Below are 9,875 nucleotides of genomic sequence, written 5' to 3' on the forward strand. Positions count from 1 at the left end.
GTTAACTGTTTGTCCAGTTGGTACAAATTCATAATGAATAATCCCTCTGATATCAAAAAAGGTTAGCAACATCATTGCAACAAGTTTGCGAACTTAGTCGTCAGAGCTTGTACACCTCAAAAGCACAAGATACATACACTTGGAGCATATTCATGTGGGTGGAGAGGAATCTAATCTGGTTTAAGGGGTCTGGAGATTTTTTCTCCTCATGCAGAAGGAACTTAGTATGTTTTTAAAAACATTAGAAAAGGTCAGTGTAGCTGCAGGATAATGAGCACGAGGGAGTGTGTATGAGGTGAGACTGGAAGGCACGGAGGCCAAGTTAGAGATTTTTGAGTTGTTTTCCCCAAGGCTAACTTAGAGTTTAAAACAAGTGAATGACATGATCCAGTTTATGTTTGAAAAGGATATTCTGGCACGGTGTGGAGAATGAATTGGAAAAAAGCAAAAGTGAAATGTGGGGAGACTTTCAGTAAGCAGTGAAGTGGTCCTGGTGGGAGATTAGAGTGGCTTGGACTAGGATGGTGGTCCAAATGGGGATCAAATGGGTGTAAGCAAGGCCTTGACCTGTTTCAACACCATCTTAACTCTATGAAACAGTGACCATTAAACTCATTTTAAAGACAAGGAAGCTGAGGCTCAGAATAGGTTAGTACCTCAGCTGCTAATTGACGAGAACACATTTGAATCCACATCTCGAAACCCCAAGAATGTTTTCTTTATCTACCGCATCACTTACTCCTAAAAGAACGTGTAGAACTATTGATTCAACACCCCCTGACATTTACCTATGGAATTATGGACACCAGTTTAGTGGACACAATATTTTCCGGTGCTACATGAGCTGTGTAATCGCTTTGCTTTATTGTTTAGCTTCACTGAACTCTGGAGCGGCCTCCAAATGCTGGAATGAGATGTCCCAGAGACCACTTGGCCAAGTCATGGTGCTCCCAGGACGCCAGGGCCAACACCAGCCTCCTGCCACCACAGAGTACACAGGTCACATCTCCTGCCTGAAACTGACACTGGCAAACAATGCCTGTGGCAGGAGCCAGCGGCCCCCTGCTTACCAGCAGGTGCCTACTGAAGAAGGCAAGAGGGAAGAAAGGGGATCAAAAGAGAGGCTGAGCAATTGGCCACCTCCTCCTGGCAACTCAGCCTTGGCTCCCCAGCCTGCCGGCTCCAACAGAGCTCCCTTTCAGGCCCCAGCTCAACTCGCTGCAGAATGGGAGGGAGCTGTTCATGTATATGCAGATGCCAAGATGGGAAGGCAGGCTGGGGAATTAGCATTTGTAATGCAACAAGTGCACAGGGAAAGAGCAGGCATAATGGGCAACAACTTGCTATGGTTTGTTTCCTGAAGGAGAAGGTCCTGACCCCAGGGCAGAGGTCAGAGCCACCTTCAGGACTCAGAAGAACCTTATAATAGTCATAATAAAAAATAACAGAATCCATAAAATATCAGTAAAAAATAGTTCCTATTATTTCAGTATCTGTTAGTAAGCATTCACTAAACATTAGCTCCATGACAAGCAGCGTGTACATCCATCTTCCCAAGCACCCCACAAGGTGGGTAGCACTAGCACCTCTATTTGATGGAATGTGGAAGGAAACAAGCTCAGTACTGTCCGAAGCCACATTCCCAATACGCATCTGAGTCAGGATTTGACCTTAGGTCTGTTCTGGCTGCAGAGCCCATACTCCTAACATCCAGCCAAAGTTACTTCTGTCCACAGGAAGTTTTGAAAGTGGTTGCACCATCCACAGCACCAAGCATGACATAGGCTCAGGAAGGACCTCCTGGCCGAGGTAATCTATGGCAGAAACTGGAGGTCAGGGGTGGGAGATGGAGACCCCATTTGCCAGGGGTTGGCATGGAGAGGAGACGGAAATGGGTGTCTCTCCTCCCTGACCATAGTATCACAGAGAGTCACATTTCTCTTCTGAAACCCAAGCAGCCTCGCTGGGAAGCAAAGTCTAGTCTCTGAGTTATCAGTCACCTGCTGGAGAGAATTCAATAACAGCAAATCCCATCTCTGTTGAGGAGGGAGTGTGATGGAGAGGCATGGGGTGTGATGCCTGCCCAGGTTCTGTGGGTGGTTGTGCTGTCTGAGGAGGCCTCACAGAGACCCTTGGTGCCTGTTCTGAGTTGCTGTCATTATTTTTATTATCTGTGGTAATGATGTTAACATCACCGTGTTTCACTTACAGGGTGGGGGAGGTAGAGATGCCATCCTGTCAGGCATGCCTGCAGCCACACACCAATTTGGGATTTGTGTCAGGACTAACAGTTTTATTGAATGGATTATTGAACTGGAACAAGCTAAATGCTCCCAAATAAGCTGACAGAGATGCTGGGTCAAGATGCCTCACCCAGTGAAGAGGGCTCTGCTAATCTTCACTATTCAGGAGCTTCCTGGGGCTTCTCCAGGGCATGGGGTGTGTTTGTGGCCCAGGCCCCACTGGCCCTTGCCCTTGGCTGTGCCAGCCTCTCGCCTGAGAAGGATTTGTTCCCCTGCTTAGCCTGCAGGCAAGAACATGGCATGCTGTTTAGGGGTTGGCCTTTTTCCATCTGAACATACCTGTCCAGAGAGTAAGGGGCAGTTTGTGGACATGACAGGAGTAGAGCTGCAGAGTCACCAAGGAGGCCTCCCATTTCTCAGACAGAGGCTGAAACCTAGCTGCCTGTCAACCAAGGTTATTCTCAGACATGAACTCTAAATCCCAGAACAGGAAAGAACCCCAGAACGCCCCCTGCTCCCTAGCCTTATGGTGTGGCCTATACCCAGACAACCCCAACATCGAGATAAGGGAACGGAAAGATCTGTTTCATTCTTTACATTTGGTCAAAGACCACTCAGTTGCCACCACAAAACTCAACCTGCCTTCAGTCCTGAGGAGTTCAGTTTTGAATTCAGCCAAACATCTCATATCTACCTCTCATCGGAGTTGGAACACCATTCAGATTTCTTGCAATCATTTTTCAAATTCTCAGTATCCATTTTGATAAACTGACACGTGTCCCGCCCTCCAGTATCCTCTTTGGCTAGCAAAACCATCCCACCAGTGAAGTGCAATGCATCATTTTGTGCAAGGACTGCTGACGCATTGTGAGGTGCAGGCAGTGTGGGAGCAAGAATGTGAAGCGAACTTGAACCTGGGGTCTTTGCAGAGCCGAGAGGAGGGCTGCTCCTTCAGGAGGAACAGTGCTTTGGGGCTGGAATGTTTGTCACAGGCTCTGCAGGCAGCTTCTGCCCAGCCTCATTTCCATGCCAGCTTCTTCTGGCTGCTCGCCCAGGCGGCTGCACATGATCTCAGCACCCTGGAGAAGGAAAGGAAGGGAAACTATGCTGGGTGGGAGGAAGTTCAAGGGAAGCATCGTGGGAGAGGAAAATTTGCAGGGCAAAGAGCCGGAGCTAGGACCCGACAGACGGTAGCCCAGGCAGTGATGGAGCAGGCCTGGACCCTGGGCACTTCCTCCCAAATCAGCATGATTGCAATCAGCCTGAGAGCTAGTATGCATTCAACAGAGCAGGTGAAGACATGCAATCTGCAAAATGCATGTCAAAATCACAAACGACACAAACAACAGGGAAGGGGAAGTGTGGTGTGGAAAGGCCACCCACAGGCTTCTTGCAGTGGCAGGCTGTCCTGGTTTGTCCCCTGTTGACCAGGCTGGGAACAAGGAGTTATGTGTGGAAGGCCAAAGACCTAAAAAGACCCATGCATTGGGGCGCCAGGGCCGTGGTTCAGAGTTGGCCCATGTCAGCCCTCAATCTGTCTCTTTTGCTACTAATTTTCCCTCATGTTTTTTTAATTTAATTCACTGCTTCCTTCAAATACCAGTCAATGAACCATCCAAATTTCCTCCAAATACCCTTGAAAATGTTGCATTATGCAATTAAGGATGGTGTAATACAATAATATGAGGAGGACTGTTGTCATACATATTTTAATGAAATGCACAGGCTCGGGAGGGTGAGAGGAAGAGATTTCCCAGAGCTGCCTTCTCCCACCTCTGATGATAGCTCCATTTTCTTGTTAAAATCCTGCCTGTCCACACAAACCCAAAACTGAACATTCACTGTGGAAAGGACCCTGCAGGGTGCATCTGCAAACACTCAGGTCAGATTTGGGTTTGCATCATTCAGAAAGCAGTCAGTCAATAGTGGATTACCTTTCTCATGTGTTTATGCATGATTTACTCATTCATTCATTCATTCGTTCATTCATTCAAAAATATTTATTAGGCCCTGCTACTTTGAGACTTTGCACAGGCATTAGAGTGACAATAGTCCCCATTTTTCTGGGACTGTCCCAGTTCTAGCACTCAACAATCAGAGGCTCAGAAAACCCCTTGGTGCTAGACAAACCAGGATGACTTGTCGTCTAACATGAAGCTATATTTGGTTGGCTGCCTACAACATGTTTATTAGGTATCGGCTAATTCCTCCTCTGGAAAGCTTTCTCTGGTAATGCCAAAATAGATTTCATTATTCCACAGCACCATCAGTCAGTCGCCTTCTCACACTATCTTGTATATCACCACACTTTCCTTCCACACATTCCCTCCCCCTCACACCTCACCGTGGTTCCTTGAGGCAGCATTGTGTCTTAATTATAATTATATTCCTAACAGCTCATATTGCTTGGACTCAAATATTTATTGGATGATAAATTATAATGACAAAAATAGTAATAATGATAGTAATCATTTATTCAGATTTTCTATGTACCTGACACATGACAGCATAACCTTAAGTGACATATAGAATTTTGATAGGTAGAGCTGGGGAGAAGCATATTCTAGAAAAGGAGAATTGTGTACATATTGAGTATAGTACTTGACAAAAACTACGTAAATATTGGGTTGTCAGAAAAGTCATGACATATTTTTTTCTATGTTTTTCATTGCAGAAATGTGTCATAACTTTTCCAACAACCCAATAGAACTTGTTGAATGACAGACTCTTAGGGTACACAAATAAAAGATATTTGAGGACAAATGATTATAAGTTTCTTAAAAAATGAAGTAAGCAGCTACAGAGGAAAAAAAATTAGGATGATATATAGGTTAGGCTCAACTATAGATGCCATAAAAATGAGTATTAATTGCTCAGCCTTGGCTGAGTAGAAAACAGAACCTCAATACCAGTTTCTGGGCAAAGGAATGGAGAGAAAGAGTTAGGTGTTTGTATTCTTTTAAACCTGAGTTTAACTGTGACTTAGCACTTGGAAAAGTCTCTTAAGTTTGCTGGGTCTCACTGACTCACCTGTGAAAATGGGAGCACTGACATCTAACCGCGGAGAGGCTTTGGATCCGAGGCAATGTATGTGCGCTACCCAGCACAGCAAGCAGTCAGCTGTGGCAGCCATCAGCATCATAATTATCAGTATCACCATTGGGGAGCTTAAGGAAAATTAGTCTAATGAACTTTAGGGGGAAGGAGAATTCTCCCATTTGTAAATGGCCACCAATGAAGCTACGACCTGGGCCACCTTATAGGTCAACTTTAAACAGAAAACATTTAGTGAGAAGGGCTCTTTTACCCACGGTTTCCTGGGCCATTTTAAATATTATGGTCATTATAATACTCTTTTATTTATAGTTCTGTGGCCCTGAGACTCATTAGACACAATACGAATTTTCTCTTAAGTCATTTATCTATTCTTTTATAAATACTTTTAAGTTGTTATTTGTTGTTGTTGTTTTTCTTGTTTTCCTCCTTATGTACGGTTGCTACTCCTGGTCTAGATGGCAGTTGACAACTAAAGAAAACGCTTTTATTTCTTCAGTTTATTTCCCCAGTGTCCAGTACAGGTCTCTATGTATACTCAGTGCTCACTCCTGCAAAATAATGTTCACGTCACAGTACTCCAAGCCCTCACCATGTGGTCCCATTTTTTCCCAACTTGATATCCATCCACCCTATGCTCCAGCCACAGCAATCCATTTAAAGTTTACTGAGCCGACTATGCACTTCCAAGTTCGGGGGTGTTGGTTGTGTCTTCTGTTCCCCTAACATCTGAAAGGTCAAGTCGTGACGGGGATTCAGCAAGCAGACTGGAAATACAGCCGCTTGGGAAGGAGCAGACGCTGCTTGTGAATTTGGAGTCAAAAAGTGAGGACTCAGGTGCCGTCTGTGCTAAGTCTCTCTGGCTTACGTATTTCTCTTCGGTAACATCAGGATAATAACAACACCCTTTAATAAAGTTGTGGATGTTATTGCGTTATCATTATACATAAAGGTGTTTTAGAAACTGAAACGTACTACAGCTGAAATGTATTAATCCACAGTGTGATATAATGCAAAGTATAGAAGAGCTGGCTTTCAGCTCCAATACCACCACTTACTAACGGGGTGATCATGAATAAGTCACTTTGCAATTGTACATTTCATTTAATCACCCATAATAAGAGAGCAGCAGCAATTGTCCTGCCAACTTTTCAGGGCTATTAGAATTGCTAGCGAGATGCTCTCTGTAAAATTGCTTGATAAACTGCATGTTGCTCTACCAATGAAAGGCAGTGTCGCTAGTGGTTAAAGAAGCAGTCCCAGCTCCATCACACACAGTCGGCGTGCCCCAGGGCAGGTCCCTGACCCCTCTGTGCCTGCTTTTCTGGTTACAAAATGGAAAGAACAGTGGAAACTGTCTTACAGGGCTGTTAGGAGGGTCCAGTGAGCTAATACACACAAAACGCTCAAAACAATGCCTGAAACAAATATTAAATAAGTGAGCTATGCTACTATTGTTGGTGTTATTATCAGCATTCAGTATTCTTCTTCTTCTTGTGCTCCCGGGTCTTGACCAGGTCTGGGGGTGCCCTGTGGCCCCAAGGTACTGTTCCCATCTTTGTCTTGGCAGCCACCGGGTAAGGTGACTGTCTTCTTGGCTTTTTTCATCCTTTACCTTGTCTTATCTTGCTCTGGTGGCCTCCGATTCTTTATATCCCCAGAAATACAATCTATATAAGTCATTTTACACTGAGCGTGATTCCTTCATGCTGAGAGAAAGCACTGACTCCGAGATTTTATTAGTTAATATCCTCTCATTGCCTTTGAGGGAGAAATCTCTGGTCTAAGTAGAGACATGGCCCAGATTCAGTGGGACCTGAATCTTACACAGTTTTGAGGTTCTCTTTAAGTAAAAGAACACAAAATTGAAACTATAAAAATAGGTATGGATGTATTTATATAAAATGAGAAATCATAAGTTATAAATTTTTAAAAGCTGAAAAGTACCCATAACATCAGAAACTCTAGAAAAATAGCATATTGATATTAACTCTCTTCCCAATATATTTCAGTAATATTTTCCTACATTTTTAGCTATATGAAATTTTTTATCACTTCTTCACATGATTTTAAAATATTTTCTAGAGAAAGAATAGAAAGGTAATCCAATACGTCTTCTAGCATGGTTGATCTTTTAAAATTGATAGTTCACAACAGTTTCTTCCAGCATCCCAAGCCATAATTGTTAATGTCATGGAAATGCTTAGGATTTGGGCCAAATCTGGAAAAATACCTATCACATTTCATTCATTTGTGTGCTATGCTATTTGGAAGAATTTTCCACAGATGAGCCTCAGCGCCTTACCATTCAAATCTTGCTTATCTTTCACTCCCACATATTTCCAATGCTGGGCCCCAGAAGACATATTTATATTGCAGTGTGACTTCTGGGTAACACTGGGTGTTTCATGGTAAGCAGCAGGAATGCTTCTGGAAGCCATCTCTACATCAGAAGAGCTAGCAATAATTTAATATACATGGAAGCTATTATAAAATGCATAAAGTACATCTGACTAATTCCAAATTAAATATATCTCCAACTCAAATTCCTCTTAGCTGGGTCCCCAAAATGCTTGTAGCCATTCAAATGCCACTTGGCAAAGAGGAAGTATGATGAACATTATGTCAGAATAACAGCAATAGAAGTCCTGATTAATTGCAGTTAAAATATCTTATTTTCTATAGTTTACAAAATGTATTTAACCAGGTGACTATTTTCTTAGTGCCTTTCCCAGGGTTTTTCAAGGATACAGGCCAATGAAGAGCCCTGTTCCTATTAGCTATTGCTATATAACAGACTGTCTCAAAACATAAGGGATGAGATGTCCTTAGATATTCCAGTTCCAAAGGAGAACCCAGCTGAATGCCACCACAAGAATGATCTCTCATCACTGTGTAGAGAACAGTTGAGTCATTCTTGCTGAGCCCTGTACTAATTGCAAAACAATGAGCAAGTAAACAGTTGTTGGTTTAAACCACTACGTCTTGGAAAGGTTTTCTGCTCAGTAATAGATAACTAAAATAGCAACAGACAACTAAATTTCATGCAGATATGTGCCACTGGGTCTGGGCTGATGTGTCAGGCAAAGCTGGAAGGGTAGAGTCTTGAAGAGCAGTGTGGTAAGTGAGTACATTGCAAACTTGGCCAAGGAGATTTTTGGGCAAAATGCTGAAGATGCCAATTGGCTTATTTTGGTAGCATATATTAGGGTACCGCAAAAGAAAGGGGAGCCAAAAAAGGACTGGTCGGGGCCGGCCGAGTGGCTCAGTTAGTTAAGAGCTTGCTGAAGATTTGAGCTCTGAGCAACAGTGGTTTGAGTTCCGGCCCGAGCTGAGCAGCCGCTGAGCTGCCAACAGGTGGCAGGATGGCTCAGCTAAAAAAAAAAAAAAAAAGAAAAGGACTGGTTAGTTTTTAAGCAAAATTTAGAGGAAACACAGGGGTGTCAAAATTAGCTTCTTTAGGTGGCAAAGGATTCTCAAAGTAGGTGCTACAGAAAAAAGATCAAATCAAGGTTGTGGCTGGAGGGCTCCCTGTTAAGACCTCTAGAAGATTGATGGCAATGTTCCCTGGACTCAATGACAAAAGGACTCCTAGGAATCACAACAGTGTTGTCTCACAGCAACATCGCATCCCCAAAGTGAAAAGATGTCAATCTCAGAAAGAATTATGCTGGAACATGGAACGTGGAGTAAACCCCAATAAGATTCATAGACAACACACAATATTTTTAAGAGCTTTGCTTGGTAAGAGAACTGCCAGGTTGGAAAAAAAGAAAAGGGAAGTTCAAAGTAAGAGGAGGCATTGGAGCCCCTGACTTCCTGTAGGAAGAAAGCATGCTGAGAAAGTTTACAGCTCCAAGTGTGTGTTATTTCTTATGAAAAATGAAGAATGAATTGGAGGGCAAAGCCAAGAGAGAGTCCAGATGGTGGAACCAAAAGCAGTGTATTCAGAAACCCTCACAGAGACAGAACTTGTGCCTAATCAAAGAAAAGTCTTCGTCCCCAGGAACGGCAAATGGGCAGCAAATACTTCTTTAGATTTTGGAATTGCTGTGAACCAGTAATAGCTATGTACTTCCTGTTCTCCTCCTTTTTGAATGGGAGTGTTTGTTGCAATTATCCTGTTCCTATATTACCATGATATTACAACAGTCTGTTGAACATGGGAAAATTTAATTTGTATTTTCAGTCCACAGTTCTTTAGCTCAACAAGTGCCAAACCCAAGGAGCCTCATGCACATTTCCACCCATCGTAGATCATAAGATACTGGACTTGAGCTTGGTGCCTTAATAGGATGAAAATTTGGGGTATCTTGAGAGGAGGTGAATATGTTTTTCACACAAGAGGGATGTAAACGTCTGTTGTGAGAAGGCAAGCTGTACTGGATTGTCTGAAAAGAGAACCCCAACAATTCTTCCCATGCTGTATGTGTATGCTTCTCTTTCCACCATGGAGTCTATATTCCCTCCTGTTGAACCTATGCTATCCCACAACTTTCTTTGACCAATAGAGTAAGGCAAAGGTGATGTGGTGCCAGTTTCTGACCTAGGTCTTATGAGGCCTGACAGCTTCTGCTT

Source organism: Hipposideros armiger, unplaced genomic scaffold (assembly GCF_001890085.2).
Source record: "Hipposideros armiger isolate ML-2016 unplaced genomic scaffold, ASM189008v1 scaffold_330, whole genome shotgun sequence".
In the NCBI taxonomy this organism is placed as follows: Eukaryota; Metazoa; Chordata; class Mammalia; order Chiroptera; family Hipposideridae; genus Hipposideros; species Hipposideros armiger.